Below are 20523 nucleotides of genomic sequence, written 5' to 3' on the forward strand. Positions count from 1 at the left end.
ATGGCTGCTACGGCTGGCGTTGCGCCCATCCAAAGCCAGAAGCCGGGTGCTTCCTCCCGGTCTCCCATATGGGTGCAGGGACCCAAGCACTTGGGCCACCCTCCACTGCCCTCCCGGGCCACAGCAGAGAGCTGTACTGGAAGAGGAGCAACCGGGACTAGTAGTACCCGGTGCCCCAACCGGGGCTAGAACCCCAGGGTGCCGGCGCTGCAGGCGGAGGATTAGCCAAGTGAGCCACGGCGCTGGCCAAAAATTTATTTCTTAATCTAGATGCTTTTGTTCTTAAGAAGACAAAGTTCATTTTTACTTGTAAGGGTTTAACTTTGATGCCCCAAAATATGAAACTATTTGAAGGAAATACACAAGGAATGCTTCATTGTATTGGAATTATAAAGGATTTTTGATAACATTTCAAAAGGATAATCTACAAAAGCAAAAACACATAAATGAGATTTCATCACAATAAAAAGCTTCTGTACAACAAAGGAAAAAAACCAACAGAGTGAATAGACAACTCACAGAATAGAATACTCTTGCAATTTATACATCTGAAAATGTGTTAATATCCAGGACATATAAGGACACAACACAAGTTCAATACCAAAAAATCCACCAAAACAATGAAATAAATAGGCAAAAGATTGGAGTAGACAGTTTTCCAAAGAAGACATTTAAGCATCCAATATATATATGAAAAAATGTTCATCACTAATCAACAAAATCAAAACGACAATAATATTAAATTCATTGCAATTAGAATAGCTATTGGGCCGGCGCCGCGGCTCAATAGGCTAATCCTCCGCCTAGTGGCGCTGGCACACCGGGTTCTAGTCCTGGTCGGGGCTCCGGATTCTGTCCCGGTTGCCCCTCTTCCAGGCCAGCTCTCTGCTGTGGCCAGGGAGTGCAGTGGAGGATGGCCCAAGTGCTTGGGCCCTGTACCCCATGGGAGACCAAGAGAAGTACCTGGCTCCTGGCTTCGGATCAGCGTGGTGCGCCGGCCGCAGCGGCCATTGGAGGGTGAACCAACGACAAAGGAAGACCTTTCTCTCTGTCTCTCTCTCTCTCACTGTCCACTCTGGCTGTAAAAAAAAAAAAAAAAAAAAAGAATAGCTGTTATCAAAAATAGAAAACACTTATTGTGGAGAATGTGGAAAAAGGGAACACACATTGTTAGTAAGATTGCAAATTAGCACAGTCACTATGGAAAATAATATAAAGGTTTCTCAAAAAATTAAAGTAGAGCCGTCATATGACTCAGCAATCCCAATACCGGGTATGTATCCAAAAAACAATGGAATAACTATGTCAAAGACATTTCTTCCCTTCCATATTTACTGAAGCACTGTTAATCACAATAAATATAAAAAATCAACTTAAGTGTTTCTCAAAAGATGGTCAAATAAGGAAAGTGGGGTATATATACACAATGGAATAATAGCCATAAAAGATGGAAAAATGTTATTTGTGAAGCAGGGATGAACATGGAAGATAATATGTTATGTAAAATAAGCCAGACACAGAGAGACAATAACATATGATATTACTCATATGTTAAAACTAAAAATGTTGGTCTCATAGAAGAAGAGTGGTTACCAGGCTCTAGAGAAGTGAGGGGAAAAGTGGAGGGGGAAAAATTAGTCCATACATTTACACTTGATCTTAGCCAAAAGGCTGAGAAGCAATAGTCTATCCATTTAAAAAGTCATAGTTAGATAGGAGTAAGACATATTGTTGCTCTATTGTACAGTATAGCGACTATAATTAACAGTAATGTATATTTCAAAATAACCAGAAAAGAGGATTTTGAATGCTTCAGCACAGATAAATGATAAATGTTTGAGATGGCAGTTGTGCCAATTGCCATTATTTGATCATTATATAATATATACATTTATTGAAACATCATGTTGTGCCCCACACATTGCACAACTATGTACTTCACATTGTACAATTATATGCTAAATAAATTAAAATGAAAATGGTAACATAAAAATATTCTAAAACTTCCTTCTACCTTTCTTAATAATTGAATATAAACAGTAAATAATTTTCCAAAAGTGAATGTACTCACACAACTCATTTTTTTGGTACATTTTAAAACTTTTCATAAAAAATCTTAAGCTAAATTTATTTTTAAGTTTGAAGCATTATTATTACTAATCAGCTATGAATACACATACTCAAGAAGAGTAAAACAATATTAGAGTATAACAGCGCAGAATAAGAGCAATTCCCATAACTATTGGATCATTTAAATATTGTTTGTTTTTAACATCGCTGAGTTTTCCTTCTCTTCAAGTCTTTCTTCTACCTGCTATAAAAGCAATACAACTATTACGAAAAAAACCAAATTGACAAAATAGTTGACTGTTAAAAGCCTATGTATGCAGCTAAATTCTAAGAGCAGATTTTTTCAGCTCCATATTGACCGAGTGACCTATTTTGCCGAAGTTTTTGATCAAATATCAGTTATTTTTTTAATTTTTTGTTCTACTGTATGTTGAGTTTATTTGTAACTTTTCTTATTTCTTACTCATATATCTTCTTTGATAAAATGTCTACTCAAATCTTCTGCCAATTTTTAAAATTGGGTTATTTTCTTATAGTCAGTCGTTCAGTCCATGACTTGACATTGCATTTTCTTCATGATATCTTGTCTTTAAAAGTATAATAGGTTCTGATTTTGATGATATTCAATTTATCAATTTTCTACTTCTGTGGATTGTGCTGTTGGTATTTTATTCTTTTTTTGATTTTTTAACTTTTACTTAGTAAATATAATTTTTCAAAGTGCAGTTTATGGATTACAATGGTTTTTTCCCCCCATAACTTCCCTGCCACCCACAACCCTCCCCTTTCCCACTCCCGCCCCTTCCATTCACATCAAGATTTATTTTCAATTCCCTTTATATACAGAAGATTGATTTAGTATATATTAAGTAAAGATTTCATCAGTTTGCACCCACACAGAACATAAAGTGTAAAATACTGTTTGAGTACTAATTATAGCATTAATTCACATTAGACAACACATTAAGGACATGAGAAGTAAGTACACAGTGACTCCTGTTGTTGACTTAACAAATTCACACTCTTGTATATAGCGTCAGAAATCTCCCGAGGCTCTAGTCATGAGTTTCCAAGGCTATGGAAGCCTCTTGAGTTCACTGATTTCAGTCTTATTTAGACAGGTCATAGTCAAAGTGGAAGTTCTCTCCTCCTTTCAGAGAAAGGTACCTCCTTCTTTGATGGCCCGTTCTTTCTACTGGGATCTCACTCTCAGAGACCTTTCATTTAGGTTTTGTTTCCTTTTGTTTTTTTGTTTCTTTGTTTTTTTTTTTGTTTTGTTTTTTTTTTTTTTTTTCCAGGGTGTCTTGGCTTTCCATGCCTAAAATACTCTCATGGGCTGTTCAGCCAGATCTGAATGCCTTAAGGGCTGACTCTGAGGCCAGAGTGCTGTTTAGGACATCTGCCATTCTATGAGTCTGCTGTGTATCCTGATTCCCATGTTGGATCGTTCTCTCCCTTTTTGATTCTATCAGTTAGTATTAGCAGACACTAGTCTTGTTTGTGTGATCCCTTTGACTCTTAGACCTATCAGTGTGATCAATTGTGAGCTGAAATGGATCACTTGGACTAGTGAGATGGCATTGGTACATGCAATCTTGATGGATTGTATTGGAATCCCATGGCACATTTCTAACTCCACCATTTGGGGCAAGTCCGATTGAGCATGTCCCAAACTGTACATCTCCTCCCTCTCTTATTCCCACTCTTATATTTAACAGGGATCATTTTTCAGTTAAATTTCAACACCTAAGAATAATTGTGTGTTAATTACAGAGTTCAACCAATAGTATTAACTAAAACAAAAAAATACTAAAAGGGATAAAGTATTAAATTGTACATCAACAATCAAGACAAGGGCTGATCAAGTCACTGTTTCTCATAGTGTCCCTTTCACTTCAACAGGTTTCCTTTTTTGTGGTTGGTTAGTTGTCACTGATCAGGGAAAACATATGATATTTGTCCCTTTGGGACTGGCTTAATTCACTCAGCATGATGTTTTCCAGATAAATAACAGTTATTTGTACAGAAAAATTTTGAATGAAAATGAAAATCTATATTTTAGCTATTTCTTATTTTTTCAACCTAATTTTCACTTGGATTTAATGTTTTTTACTCCAGATAGATTTTTTTTTTTTTTGACAGGCAGAGTGGACAGTGAGAGAGAGAGACAGAGAGAAAGGTCTTCATTGGTTCACCCTCCAATGGCTGCCGCAGGTTCAGGGCCCAAGTACTTGGGCCATCCTCCACTGCACTCCCTGGCCACAGCAGAGAGCTGGCCTGGAAGAGGGGCAACCGGGACAGAATACAGCGCCCCGACCGGGACTAGAACCCGGTGTGCTGGCGCCGCTAGGTGGAGGATTAGCCTAGTGAGCCGCGGCGCAGGCCCAGATAGACTTTTATGTCATGAATTCTAAGTATTATATTTATTATTGAGGTCTTGTTGGTTCTAATAATGAGTCCTATAGAAATGAGCAATAATTTGTTCTGTAAAATGTTATGATGTATTTGGCTATCTCAGTTGAACAAAGTGTGAAAATGTATGTCTCATTCTGAAATCATTTACTAAAATTCCCAAGTTCCAGTCCTAGCTGCACCACTTTGAATCCAGCTCCCCAGGTCCCTGCTAATGCACCTGGGAAAGCAGCAGAAGATGACCCAAGTACTTGGGCCCTGCATCCATGTGGGAGACCCAAAAGAAACTCCTGGTACCTGGCTTTGGATCAGCCAAGCTCCAGCTGTTGTGGCCATTTGGGGAGTGAACCAGTGGAAGGAGGATCTCTCTCTCACTCTTTCTCTCAACTCTGCTATTTATAATAAACAAATATTTTTAAAAAATTTAGATGAGAGTATATTTGAGTACATGCTTTTCAATACAAACATACTGCAATTGCCTGTGAAATAAATGATTCAAATTGTTTAAATCCAGAATTCTGGGGGCCAGTGCTGTGGCTCACTTGGTTAATCCTCTGCCTGTGGCACCGGCATCCCATATGGGTGACGGGTTCTAGTCCCGGTTGCTCCTCTTCCAGTCCAGCTCTCTGCTGTGGCTTGGGAAGGCAGTGGAGGATGGCCCAAGTGCTTGGGCCCTGCACCCTCATGGGAGACCAGGAGGAAACACCTGGCTCCTGGCTTCCGATGGGTGCAGTGCCGGCCGTGGCGGCCATTTGGGGGGTGAACCAACGGAAGGAAGACCTTTCTCTCTGTCTGTCTCTCTCTCTCACTGTCTAACTCTATCTGTCAAATAAAAAAAAAATTTAAAAAAATCCAGAATTCTGAATTTACAGATTAATCTGCTTGTAAATTTGTGACTGTTTCAATTGCTGAAAGTCTGTGCAATAACATTGTCCTTGTTATTTTACAGTAAGAATAAGTGAGAGGGGATGCAGAGGATTGTAGAAGTCAATGGGTATGATTAGCTCACTAAATTCTCAAACATTAAGTATATTTGATTCAATAGTCTGGGTTAAGTGAATATTGAGTGAAATATGTTGAAATGTCCAATAATTCAAAGAGTCAGATCAAAGTATTTAAAACCAGAAGCTCATTATTAATAGATATCAAAAAACCAATATATAACATTCTTAAATATTATATGTTTCACACAGAGATGTGAAAAACAATTGGTACATGGAAAGCCTCATCTCAGGTACAGTGTTTTCTGAAAGTACATATGGACTTAAATTATCAGCCTTTTGGCAGTAATTTCAGCATTGTATGGTGTCTAACCAAATTATTGGCTTTGCAGATTAACTTAATGAAAAAAATTGCTGGTTGTCATATTTCTACGGATGTGAAATGTGGGTTGGTAATGAAAGAGAGAAGCTTTTATTGTACATGGAATTCAATCTCTAATTTTGAAAACCCTATTATTCCACTAGCATTTTGTAATAATATTAACCATTCTACAGACATGTTAGAAAGGCTTTTTTTTTTTTAAGTTTTTCATGTTTCTTTAATGGAGCTGGCAGATCCTTCCAAGTGAGTGAAATGATTATCCCCCTTCTAGTAGCTCTACTCTCTTTCTCTTTTAGGTATTTCTCTGCAAACCCTCCTCAGGCTTCACCAGAGTGACTTCAGGCATGGCCTCACACATAGTAAAGGTTGTCTCAAGAATATAATATCCTCATTTACAGCAGAGTCTCGGCCAACCTCAGAGAAATCTTCCTAACATGGCAGTTCCCATTTTGTTGCTTATCTTCACGGGAGTGAAAATACCCTTTCCTGCATTCTGCGGATGCCCTCTCATTCTCACTCCCTTGCGTCACAGAACCTGCCTGACTTCATTACTACATTTGTTGAATAATAACCCCAAGTTAAGTATATATTCGATATTATAGGAGTATAAACAATTATCTATTGGATCAAAACTCTGTTTTGGACAGTTCAAGAACAGTGAGTAACATACAGCAGCAAGTAATTGTTGTATTCCCAGAGGTCCATTCTAGCATTTAAGTATAGTCACTAAACTCCCTGCTTTTTTCTGACAATAGTGTGTGCTTCTGTCATTACTGAATAAAAATATTTACTGTATTTATATATTCACACTATATAAACTCAAACCAAATCTAGGTGGGTAATGAAGGGCAGAATGGATATGGTGGGCTCCAAAAACATCTTTGCAGACATTTTTATTCTTTTTGTCCATCTGGGAACCCAGTCCAAAAACCAGCCATCCTAGCAAGCATTGTTTTTTTGTTTTGTTTTTGCTTTTTTTTTTTTTTTTTTTTTTTTTTTGTGGTGGTGGTGGTTTAGGGGGAGCAGATGGGAGAGTGCCTCTGAATATACAGAGTTATCATATATAAAAGAAAATTTTTCATAGATCAGGGAAAGGAAATTATTGTACAAGTTTAATTATCAAATAGAATACAGTTTATATTACCTTTCAAAAGTATTTTTTGTCTCTACAGCTCATTTTCTAATCTGCAAATTTAGCTTAAAAAGTGGCAATGTGGCAAAAATACAGCTATCAAAATCACATATTTGAAAATCATTGTTAGTGTAATTTAAAAGCTCACCACCTCATTGTATTTTCCACTGGATGGAATACCCTGTATTTTTTGTCTACTACAGAAAAAAGGAAAGGCTCTAATGCATACTAGTGACAAGTATTAGATGTTTTCAGCTTGGAGAGTGACTTCTCTTTTAACCATTCTGCAACCATCAATATTAAACTAGGGCTTTCACAGAAATAGAGAAAGGTTTTAGAAGTATAGAATAATGAGTATGTTCATTTATAATCACAATTTCATGTTAATGAGCAGGAATAGTGAATTGTGGGTAAACTGTTTCCAGCCAAAGTTCATGTGATATGATTTGGTTACCCCTTTAGCTAATTGAAAGTGCCATATTTTTCTGTTCAAGTTTTACTTTTTAATTTATTTGTATTTTATTAATATTATTTAAGACTTTTATTAAGAAATTTACTAGTATGTTAGATTCTTAGGGTCACAGAAAATGTACAATAACTACTATAACACAATTCTCATTAATTCTTATGTTAATGTGGTAACAATGCAAAGAAAACAGATTTAATTTAGTTCATAGATAAAATTCTAAGAATATACTTTTTTTTTTTTGACAGGCAGAGTGGACAGTGAGAGAGAGAGAGAGAAAGGTCTTCCTTCCATTGGTTCACCCCCTAATGGCCACTGCGGCCTGTGCTATGTGGCCAGCATGCTGCGGCCGGCGCACCGCGCTGATCCAAAGCCAGGAGCCAGGTGCTTCTCCTGGTCTCCCATGCGGGTGCAGGGCCCAAGCACCTGAGCCATCCTCCACTGCACTCCTGGGCCACAGCAGAGACTGGACTGGAAGAGGAGTAACCGGGACAGAATCTGGCGCCCCGACCAGGACTAGATCCTGGGGTGGTGGCGCCGCAGGCGGAGGATTAGCCTAGTGAGCCACGGTGCTGTCCTAAGAATATACTTTTAACCAATTTTACCACATAATAGTAAACCTCAACTGTATTACTGGTTCATTTAATTTGAAAAAGATACATATTGGAAAGGAAATTGTATCCTGACCACTGCACAACCAGTATGAAAATTAAAGACTGAGCACTTTGAAGTTTCAGAATAAAAGACTTACAGGGAATCCACTATTTATACAGTATTGCTCTAGGCAATGTGAATAACACTGTGAGCTATACAAGGCTTCCAGGAGCTCACAGTCTACTGGAGTTGCCAAAAAAATCTAAGCAATTTTAAGCAAAATGTACTGTAATGAGTGACAGAAGAAGGAGGAAAATGTCTTTTGAATTGTGGAGTAAGATAGAAATTGATTTCTAATTAATTAGAAAAATTTTGAGGTATTTAAGCATAGAAAAGATTTCACCTAGCCAATATAAACCAGAGTTGGTGGAGATCTTACTCTTCGCTCTTATTCAGTATTCACTGTACAGTTTGCAGACTTAACTGTTTTCACTTAAGGGAAACAAAAACACAGCCTACAAAATCATTAGTATAAAGGAAGCTGAGGATGAAGAATTGGAGGGCGTGGCAGGTGGACTAGTACATGGGTTTGTACTCTCCCTTTCTCAGACAAATAGTCCATGTATCCATTGCTAAAATATCTAATCCAGAAGTTGTTTTTTAAAAGCTGCTTTAAAAAAAAAAGTTGGCTATAATTAGCAAACATTTATATTATATGTAGCTCCATATTCTCTGCCGTTCCTTGAATCCTGTTTCTTATTTCAGTTCTGCTGGAATATCCTCATTGTATATTCAAGTCCCCTGTGCTCAGTTCTTAAGAGAAAAACTCCATGACGGAAGCACATTCAGAATTTTAGTGTATTGTTAGAAAATGTAGCTGTAATAGATTCAACATAAAAATTCTTTTGTCTCCCTCCTCCACAAAAATTGCTAGTATAGAATTACAAAGACCACAGCATAGTTAAACAATCTAAATATCTCTCACTGTAATCAAGAAGCCATAATGTCTTTCAATCAGTCCAAAGTGTGTCTTCAGGACTAGATTGTAATTAAGCTGAAATGTAAAGAATGCAGCAGCCTAATCAATTACATTATGACCTGACTACCTGAGGTAATGACTTATCAACAGAAGATAATCTACATGGAGTTTAGAAAAAATGAGAGAGAGAGAGAGAGAGAGAGAACATAAAGGACAACTTTCTATGGTATATATCCATTTTCAGATACTCTGAAATATAATAAGTAGTATTTCAAGTACTCTTATTTACTCTTGTTTAATGATATCACCTTGAAGCCAACTTCTTTGCTCCCATTCCATACTCATTAATCTTCAAATTTAACTTGCTTTCCTAAATAAATTTATCCATATAAAATTGTGCAAATATAACACATGCTAGTTTTATTACCAGTTTATGTCTTCTAGAATAAATATATCAGTACTCTTTTTAAATTTTATTGGTATATCTGAGATGCAGAGAGACACACAAAGAGAGACAAACAGACCCAGAGAGAACTCATATCTTCTGGTTCACTTCCCAAATATCTACAAGAGCTGTGATATATCACATCTACAAAATTATTGAAAAAAATCCTATGATTATCTCTATACATTGAGACAGTTTTTGATAAAACACAACATCCTTTCATTATAACAAAAAAAAAAAACTAAAAATTAGGTGTAGAGAGAACATAGCTCAACACAATCAAGGCAATATATGAAAAACCCACAGCTAGCATCATATTGAATGAACAAAGGCTGAAATCACTTCATACTTTATCCATTTTAGTATTTTTTTGTTCTAGTACCATTGGTTGAACTCTGTAATTAACACACAATTATTCTTAGGTGTTTAAATTTTAACTGAAAAGTGATCCCTGTTAGGAATTTGGAAAACATTATGCTGAGTGAAATAAGCCAGTCCCAAAGGGACAAATACCACTTGTTCTCCCTGATAGGTGACAACTAACTGAGCACCAAAAAGGAAACCTGTTAAAGTGAAATGAACACTATGAGAAACGGTGACTTGATCAGCCCTCGCCCTGACTGTTGATGAACAACTTAATATGTTATCCCTCTTAGTATTTTTTGTTTGTTCTACTTAATACTTTTATTGAATACTGTAATCAATACACAATTATTCTTAAGTGCTGAAACTTAACTGAAAAGTGATCACTGTTAAATATAAGAGTGGGAATAAGAGAGGGAAGAGATGTGTTATTCGGGACATGCTCAAGCTGACTTACCTCAAACGGTAGAGTTAGAAACATACCAGGGGATTCCAATTCAATCCCATCAAGGTGGCATGTACCAATGCCATCTCACTAGTCCCAGTGATCAATTTCTGTTCACAATTGATCATAATGATAGGACTAAGAACCAAAGGGATCACATAAACAAGACTAGTGTCTGCAAATACTAGCTAATAAAATAAAAAAGGGAGAGAACGATCCAACATGGGAAGTGAGCTACACAGCAGACCCATAGAATGGCAGATGTCCTAAACAACACTCTGGCCTCAGAATCAGCCCTTAAGGCATGCGGATCCGGCTGAAAAGCCCATGATAGTATTTCAGGCATGGAAAGCCAAGACACTCTGGGGGAAAAAAAAAACCTAAATGAAAGATCTCTGTAAGTGAGATCCCAGTGGAAATAACAGGTCTTCAAAGAAGGAGGTACCTTTCTCTGAAGGGAGGAGAGAACTTCCACTTTGACCATGGCCTTGTCTAAATATGATCAGAGTCGGTGAACTCAGGGGGCTTCCATAGCCTTGGCAGCTCAAGACAAGAGCCTAGGGTGATTACTGATGCCATAAACAAGAGTGTCAATTTGTTAAGTCAACAACAGGAGTCACTGTGCACTTACTCCTCATGCAGGATCTCTCTCCTTAGTGTGCTGTACGTTGTGATTTAATGCTATAACTAGTACTCAAACAGTATTTTTCAGTTTATGTTTCTGTGTGGGTGCAAACTGTTGAAATCTTTACTTAATGGATGCTAAACTGATCTTCTGTATATAAAGAGAATCAAAAATGTATCTTGATATGAATGGAAGGGGAGAGGGAGTGGGAAAAAGGAGGGTTGCGGGTGGGAGGGACGTTATGGGGGGGGGTGAATCCATTGTAATCCATAAGCTGTATTTTGGAAATTTATATTCATTAAATAAAAGTTAAAAAAAAAGATCCGAAACCAACAAGATCTCAACTCTCATCATTATTATTAAATATAGTTCTAAAGTTTTAGCCAGTACCATTAGTAAAGTAAAAGAAATTAAAGGGATACAAATTAGAAAGGGGGAGTCAAATTATCCCTGCTTGCAGATGTCATGATCCTTTATATAGGGGAAATGAAAAATTCCAATAAGAGACTATTGGAACTGATAAGTAATTCAGTAAAGTTGTAGGCTGTAACATAAGTACACAAAAAATAGCATTCTTACACATCAACATCACTCTGGCTGAGAAAGGACTTTAAAAATTGGTTCTATTCATAACAGCTACAAACATTTTAAATACCTTGGGATAAACTTAACCAAAAATGTAAAATATTTTTACAATGAAATTAGAAAACATTAATGAAAGAAATAGAATAAGAAACAGAAAATGGCAAAATCTTTCATGTTAGTGGATTGGGAAAATCAATATTATCAAAATGTCCATACTGAGGCTGACATTGTAGTATATCAGATAAAGCTACCATAAGAACCACAGCATTTCTCCAGGCTGCTCTAGTTTTGATCCAGCTCCCTGCTAATTGTCTTGGGAAAGCAGTGGAAGACAGTCCAAGCCTTTGGCCTCCGCCACCCATGTGGGAGACCCACATGAAACTCCTGGTATTTTCAGTGTGTGGTTATTGTTGTTGCTCTTGTTCATTTTGCTCTTCTTCATTTTGTCCATTATAGTGTGCATGATGTGGTGACTTCATGGTGGATTTCATTTGTATTACCCTATAACGTGATACTGAATACATTTTTCATTTGCTTATTTGCCATAACTATCTCATTTGTGTCCTCTCTATTCAAATCTTTTACTTATTTTTCAAAAATTTGTGTTTTTCATCTTAATTTATAAAAGATATTTATATATTCTAAATGCAGGTACTTTGCTACATACATGTTGTGAAAATATTTTGTTCTGGTGCGAGTCTTCTTTAAGTATATTGTCCCAAAGAAGAAATTTTGATGTAATTCAATTTCTCAATTTTTTATTTTATTTCTTGTGCTTTTTGAGGTCTTACTGAGAAGTATTTGCCTAACCCTAAATTACATATATTTCATCCCATCTTTCCATTTGGAATTTTATTTAAACTGTTAGGTAATTTTATTAGCTCATTTTATAGCTTTAACAGACTGAAGTTCTAAAATTTTAAGAAAATTATCTAAGACATATAACTGATTATATGGCCTAGTCATGATTTGAGGATGGGAGCTATTGTGATGCTTGTATTATGTAGATCATTATGTTCCTCATCATTAATATTTATGTTAAGTATATTTAATTTGTTGATGTATATTTAATAGCTTTAGTGACATATCATTTGGGTAATAAAAATTAAGCCATTTGCAGTGTGCACTCTTATGACTTTTAAAATATACTCACAGTTGGGGAACCATCATCACTACAACTGAGTTTTAAAATATTTACTTCTGGGGCCGGTGCCATGGCTCACTTGGTTAATCCTCTGCCTACGGCGCCGGCATCCCATATGGATGACGGATTCTAGTCCCGGTTGCTCCTCTTCCAGTCCAGCTCTCTGCTGTGGCTTGGGAAGGCAGTGGAGGATGGCCCAAGTGCTTGGGCCCAGCACCCTCATGGGAGACCAGGAGGAAGCACCTGGCTCCTGGCTTCCGATGGTCGCAGTGCCGGCCGTGGCAGCCATTTGGGGGGTGAACCAATGGAAGGAAGACCTTTCTCTCTGTCTGTCTCTCTCTCTCACTGTCTAACTCTATCTGTCAAATAAAAAAAGAACAAAAAATTGTTTACTTCATCTCAAAAAAATTGCCTTATGCTCTCTGGCATTCAATACAGGCTTTCACCTCCTCGTGCTAGGCAATTAATGATATTATTAGTAGTAGTATTGTGCATTTTCTAGAAATGATACAGAAAAGTTATATGAATGAAAGCGTACATCATCTCATAAATTGAACCATTTATCATGTAATCTTTTCTATTTTATTTAGTGTAGCTTTTGAGATTCACACATGTCATTTCAAGTAACAGCAACCCATTCCATTCTATTGCTGAATAATATTTTTTGGTGTCAATACATCACATTTTGTTCATTCATTTACCTGTTAATTGGCATTTGGTATAGTCCAGTCTTGTGCTATTATGAATAATGCAGCTATACCATTTTGTATAAATGTGTGTTGACATCTTTTTATTTCCCTTTGATAAATAACTGGGAACACAATTGATCAATTGTATAATACCTGAGATGCGTTAGTTTTCCATTGTATAATGAAATACCTGAAGCTGAGTACTTTTTATAGAAAGAAGTTTACCATAATTTTGAACTGAAAATCCAGGCGTGGGAAGTTTCAATCAAAACTCAATCCAGGTCTCCCATATGGGTGGCATAGACCCAAATATTTGCGCCATCATTTGCTGCTTCCTCAGGCGTGCATTAACAGAAAACTAAAATCAGAATCAGAGCCAAAACTGAACCCTACTCACTCTGATATAGATGCTGGAATCTGAATTACTGTGCCAAATGGCTGTCCCAAGATGTTTCACTTTTAATTGCTAACATGATCATCAAATACACATTTTCCAACATTGCTTCCCCACTAGGGAAATTTATTTAGCTTATTCTTCCACATATCATTTAAGGAGTTGGGAATTTAGCTGCCCACCTTTTTTCTCATTTTTGCTTTTAAAATATTATTTCTCCATTATCTTCCCAAAGTCCCAGTTTATTGGAGATCCACAAATTTTATCTCAGCCCACTATTGTTCATCCCACTTAACTGTTGTTGGTCACTGATTCCTGGTCTTTCCCCCTCATTCACTGGGAATCTTAGTACCTAAATCACTGTATTTCTCTGATTTAAATTCTACCATTATCTTAGACGATGCCACATATGGATGAAGTTATTATCATCCTGGACAATATTTTCTCATCATTAATGCTATTCAACTTTTTCATGATCATGCATCTCACCTTGCATGATCATAAATTTAATCACGTGTGAACCATAACATCCCCTTTCTTATCACACTAATCACTACTTCTTATGTCTCCAACATTTTTCAGTTTTTTCATATAATGGAAATTCTTCTGAGTATTTATAGTGATTATTTACCTTGGATATCTGTATTTTCCCATTTTTAACAGAATTTAATTATCTTTAATTGTCCTCTATACTATACATTAGTTTCCAACTGATGCTGAAATAAATTACTACAAACATAGTGATTTTAAATAAATCAAACTTACTACTTCCTTACAATTCCAAAAATAAGACATCTTAAACTTGTTGATATAGCTGTATTTTATCTAGTAGCTGTAGCAGAAAACCCATTTACTTGTTTTTTTTTTCCAGTTTCTAGAGTCTACCTACATTTCTTGCCTTAAGCCAACTTCCTTCATCTTCAAAGGAGAAGTATAGCAACTTCCAATCTCTATGAACTCTGCCCCTGTGATCACCTCTGCCCACTTCTGCTTCCCTGATCTCATTCCATCTAGATCCCATGATTTTTGTATTTTCTTTTCAAATTCAAGTCATTAACATATACAATTTCAGTTTCAATGATTTTTGCTATATCTGCAAGCCAGTTGTATTACTGCTAACATTATACCTCCATAAAATGATTTTAAGGGAACATCTAAAAACTCAACTTCATTTCAAACAATGGAAATATCTAATTTGGCATGCTTATTATATTAATGTTAGTATATAAAATAGATAATTTAGTTAAATAGATTATACAGAAGCTAAAAATCATACAATTTACTACTCACAACACACAATATCACTGTTTGTGGTACCAGCATTGTGGCACAGCAGGTAAAGCCACTGCCTTCAATGATGGTCCCATATGGGTACCTGTTCAAATACTGGCTGCTCCACATTTGATCCAGTTTCCTGCTAATGCACCTGGGAAAGAAGTGGAGGATGTTCCAAAATGCTTGGACACCTGCACCTACATGTGAAAACAAGAAGCTCCTGGCTTTGGCCTGGTCCAGCCCTGGGTGTTGTGTGGCCATTTGGAGAATGACTCAGCAGAGAGAGGGATTGAGGGAGGGAGAGAAAAAGGGAAGGAGGCAGGATTATCTTCTTAGAATTGCACCTATAAGATCTGTTCTCTTTATATTAATAGGAATTTTTAAAAATAATTTGAATGTTTTCTCTACACACTCCAGGAATGATTTCATTCACTCTTTTGTGTTCTATTACCACCAATATTCAGATTCGTCAATTGCTTTCTGGACATAATTTGGCACTGAAACATCAATGTTCAACATTGACTTCCCCATGTTTTTCCAATCTCCTAAAAAAAGGCATCCAAACTCTTAAAATCTCACAATGAATCTCTCAAATGAATCCATTCTTCTCTATCTTCAATGCTATTTTTTAAACTGAACCATCACCATTTACTGGCTTCCTCCTTAATGTTCTGCTTGATTTTGACATAGACACCTTTCATTTCACTCCCAACTAGTCTGTGTTCTTTTTCTAATGAAAACCTAGCCATGGCATTTACCTACATATAATTCATCATTTTTGGAAGGAATTTGGATCCCCATAGCATGCTATTCTTGATCCTTAATTATCTGAACCTTACTAGTTTTTCCAGCTTTGTCTCATTCAAATTTCTTCCCTCATAGTCTATGTATCACCCATGCTGAGATATTCATTGATTACTTTTTCTTCTAGGTTCATTCAATCATATTTGTTGCTACTGACTAACTCACCTTCATGCAATTATCTTCTAAATCAACTCATGCTACAGAACTTGATGACAAGTGCTACAGGCAAGCAAGGCCAATTTCTTCTGTCTTACATGCATATCTCTTGGTGAAATGGTTTTCAGAATGTGATGCTTGATTCAGCATCATTATCAACTGGAAATTATTTTGAAATTCAAATTCTCAATAACTACTCAAGACTTACTGAATCAGAAACTTTGTACTTTAACAAGAACTACAGGGGATTCTGATGCATAATAAAGCTTTAAAATCACTGCCTTCAAGCACTGAATTAAAGTATATTGTAAATTTGTGCATGCACAATTATTTTCAATATATAGAGTTATTTGATGAGAGAGCTGTACTTTATTCAACACTATCATGTCAGTGCTAACTACAGAGCTAGGAAAATTGCTGATAATAAAAAGTAGCTGTTGGGGCCAGCGCTGTGGCTTAGTGGATAAAGCCGCCGCCTGCATGCCTGCAGTGCTGGCATACCCTATGGGCGTCGGTTCAGGTCCCTGCTGCTCCACTTCTGATCCAGCTCTCTGCTGTGGACTGGGAAAGCAGTAAGAAGATGGCCCAAATCCTTGAGCCCCTGCAGCCCCATGGGAGACCTAGAAGATGCTGGCTTCTGGCTTTGGATGGGCACAGCTCCAGTTTTTGTGGCCATCTGGGGAGTGAACCAGCAGATGGAAGATCTCTCTCTCTCTCCCCCTCTGCTTCTCTCTCTGTGTTACTTGACTTTCAAATAAATATATAAATCTAGAAAAAATAGCTGTTGTGTTATTGAATGAATGAATATATGAAAAACATGTTTCTAAATTTAATAACACACCATGCATGAGTTAAACTTTGAGACAAAGTCACTTTTGACATACCACTGAAGTACTTAAGAACATGTTCATGGGCATTCCAGAGTAACTTTATCATAAAACATCATGAGAATGCCCAGATTTTATATCAGTTTATTTGAATAGATTCAATTACACACTTCCAAACACACACTTTACTCATGCAAATAAGCACATCCAGTTTTCATTTGAAAACCAGAAAATAAAATCAATAAAAGGCCAGCATATTCAGATCCATACATAGCTGATGCTTCTTAAATACCCATTTCAAGCCATATTCTTACTAGCTGTTCCAAAAATCCTAACTGAAAATTTATATCTAGATATGAAGAAAAATAACAACAGTAAATTTCCTTAAAAATTATTTTTAGTTAGTATTTGTTATCGAGAATATATTTCATACCCATTGTCAGTTTATCCTCACAATTCAGCAGTTAGGGAAACTGGTAAGGCATTAAGTAACCATTTCATAAATGATAAAATTGAGATAGAGATTTTTGAAACACATTCCCAAGTCACATCAAAATAATGATGAAGCCAGACTAGACCCGTGTCTTTAAGTTTGAGGTCACTGCTATTACCAATAGACCATGATACCTTCCAAATAACAACTAGCTTTTCTTTTTTCTCCCTCAATTCCCCCTGCTTCCTCCCTTTCTTTTTTTTTCCTTTATTTTTTGCAGTAACATACTTTTCATATACTTTATTTTTTCTTTGACAGGCAGAGTTAGACAGTGAGAGAGAGATAGAGAGGAAGGTCTTCCTTTTCCATTGGTTCACCCCCCAGATGGCCGCTATGGCCGGCACACTGCGGCCGGCGTACTGCGCCGATCCGAAGCCAGGAGCCAGGTGCCTCCCCCTGGTCTCCCATGCAGGTGCAGGACCCAAGCACTTGGGCCATCCTCCACTGCACTCCCTGGCCACAGCAGAGAGCTGGCCTGGAAGAGGAGCAACTGAGACAGAATCGGCGCCCAAACTGGGACTAGAACCCAGGATGCTGGCGCCGCAGGTGGAGGATTAGCCAAGTGCGCCGTGGCACCGGCCATATACTTTATTTTTTAAAGATTTATTTGCAACACAGAGTTACAGAGAGAGAGAGGGAGAGAAAGAGAGAGATCTTCTATCCATTAGTTTACTGCCCAAATGGCTGCAACATCCAAGGCTGGGCCAGGCCAGGCCTAACCTAGGATCCAGGAGTTTCATTGGGTCTCTCATGTGGGTGCCAGGGATGCAAGCACTTGGGCCATCCTCTGACACTTTCCTAGAATCATTAGCAAGGATCTGGATCAGAAATGGAGCAGCCAGGACTTGAACTGCTAAGCCACAATGCCGGCCCTTCAATTTACTTTATAACCACAGGCTTAATGCACAAGTAATCATAGTGGTCAACAAGTAAGAAGCGCATACATCACTGTTCCACAGGAATATGGAGAAGTGCTATAAACAATAATAAAACCAGAAGATGTCAGTTTCGTTCTTATATGTTGTTTATTTTTATTCCGTATTAACTACCATATATCACAGAAAACATGATACGTGTCTTTTGGTTTATTTCACTAAGCAGAACTGGTTTTTCTAAATGCAGAATTGATATATGTACATTCCCTAGTGCCAATAGACAGAATCCCTTAAAAGAAATGGTTCTAAACAACTTCTATCTTATTCCATTAAGAGGCTTCCTGTTTCATTCATCTGCCAGCTGGGGCAAAATTAAGGCCAACAACCCAAAGGCAACCAACTGACTGACTAGAAATACACATGCAGGATGAGATATACAAACAAAATTATACTAATAAATTAAAAGTATTTATTTTTAAATCACCTTTTCAGACTACTCTTCCATATAATTAATATGATCAATTTCCAATATTTTTACTTTATGTAAAGAAACAGCATAGTCTTTGTTTTTGCTTAAACAACTATTATTTTATGAAACCATGAATTGTTTTATGCATAGTCAATAATTTCAAGACTTTAAATAGAATTTTAAGTAAAATGATTTATCAACATTAGCAAATAAAAGGTAATTTTGCATCAGGAATAACTGAAGCAACCTTTGAGATATGATATTTTGTTTATACATTCCTAGGCATAGTTGTCATTTATACTGTAGTTAAGCTAACTAATTAGTAAATCCATCAGAGAAAGTGTATGAAAATTAATTTATCATTCAAAAATATTAATTTCTTTTAATTTTCATTTTTATTTTTTGTTTGACTCACTTTTTACAAATATATACAGATATGAGTCAAACTTCTTGCTGCCTTGGGATGCTGTGAAAATGGTAGTGATAGCAATTGAAATAGGTGTGCAACTCATTCTCACTTTTATGTTTTAAAATTTTTTGAAATTAGACTGTGCTGATGGTCATGTAGCAACATAAATATAATAAAAAATCATGGGGTTGTTCACTTAGAAGAGGTGAATTTTATCTCAGACAAATTATATCTTAATAAAGCTGTTTGAGAACAAAGGGACATTGCTATCAAGATTGTGTTCTTTCAGAGAGACAGAAATATAGGTCAATAGAAGTATCAAACAGTTCAGAAATAGGTCTATCTACCTATGAGCTATTGCTATCAAAACTTTTCTTCCAGGCCGGCGCCGCGGCTCACTAGGTTAATCCTCCGCCTTGCGGCGCAGGCACACCGGGTTCTAGTCCAGGTCGGGGCGCTGGATTCTGTCCTGGTTGCCCCTCTTCCAGGCCAGCTCTCTGCTGTGGCCCGGAAGTGCAGTGGAGGATGGCCCAAGTCCTTGGGCCCTGCACCCCATGGGAGACCAGGACAAGCACCTGGCTCCTGCCATTGGATCAGCGCGGTGCGCCAGCCGCAGCGCGCCGGCCACGGCGGCCATTGGAGGGTGAACCAACAGCAAAGGAAGACCTTTCTCTCTGTCTCTCTCTCTCACTGCCCACTCTGCCTGTCAAAAAAAAAAAAAAAAGAAAAAAAAGAAAACCAAACAAAAAAAAAAAAACCACAACTTTTCTTCCAGAAAGGCAGATATATAGATTAACAGAGTTCAGAAATGTGTGTCTTCAGCTACCTACCTACTAACATATCTTCTTATATTCCAGCAACAGCAAGGTAGTTAATCCAATGAAAACATTCAAAATATTTTGGCATACACTTTAACATTACATATATGCTGATTAATATACATAAGGTGATATATTTTTAAGATTTTTGTTGATTTATTTGAGAAGCAGAGTTACAGAAAGAGAAATAGACAGAAAAAGAGGTCTTCCATTGACTTCTTCATTTGGTAAATGGTCACAATGACCGGATCAGGGCTGTTCCAAAGCCCAGAGACAGGAGCATCTTCCAGGTCTCCCACTTGGCTGGAGGGGCCCAAGCACCAAGACGATCTTCCACTGCTTTCCCAGGCCATTAGCAAGGAGCTGGACTGGAAGTGGAACAACCAGGACACAAACTGGAACCCATATGGAATATCAGTACTGCGGGCAGAGGTGCAACCTAATATACCATTGTGCTGACCCCATAAGATGGTATTTAACTACTTGTTATTCTGCAAATTAAAAATTAAAATTGTGGTAAGATGTCATTACTAACCACTGAAAGAGATAAAATTTAAGTGTGATCTCACACAATTTTGGGATTATATTGATTAAGTTGAATTGATGACCATGATAGTTAGAATGTGAAATGGTACAATAACATTGGAAAACAGTTTAGTAGGTTTCTTAATGCTATTGTACATATTTAAGGTGTACAACATTAAATTTTTATGTATGCACACAGTGAATTG

The 20523-nt window shown here is 37.1% G+C and overlaps 1 protein-coding gene across 1 annotated transcript in view; it reads right to left on the reverse strand.

The window, feature by feature from the left end:
• Positions 1-241: 241 nt before the first annotated feature.
• LOC103351928 (transmembrane protein 182) overlaps positions 242-20523 on the reverse strand; it is a 297822-nt gene continuing 277540 nt past the window's right edge. Inside the window, exon 9 of the mRNA XM_070067072.1 lies at positions 242-1079. The gene's annotated coding sequence lies outside the window, so the exon portion shown is untranslated. The remainder of the gene's footprint in view (positions 1080-20523) is intronic.

Source organism: Oryctolagus cuniculus, chromosome X (assembly GCF_964237555.1).
Source record: "Oryctolagus cuniculus chromosome X, mOryCun1.1, whole genome shotgun sequence".
Lineage (NCBI taxonomy): Eukaryota > Metazoa > Chordata > Mammalia > Lagomorpha > Leporidae > Oryctolagus > Oryctolagus cuniculus.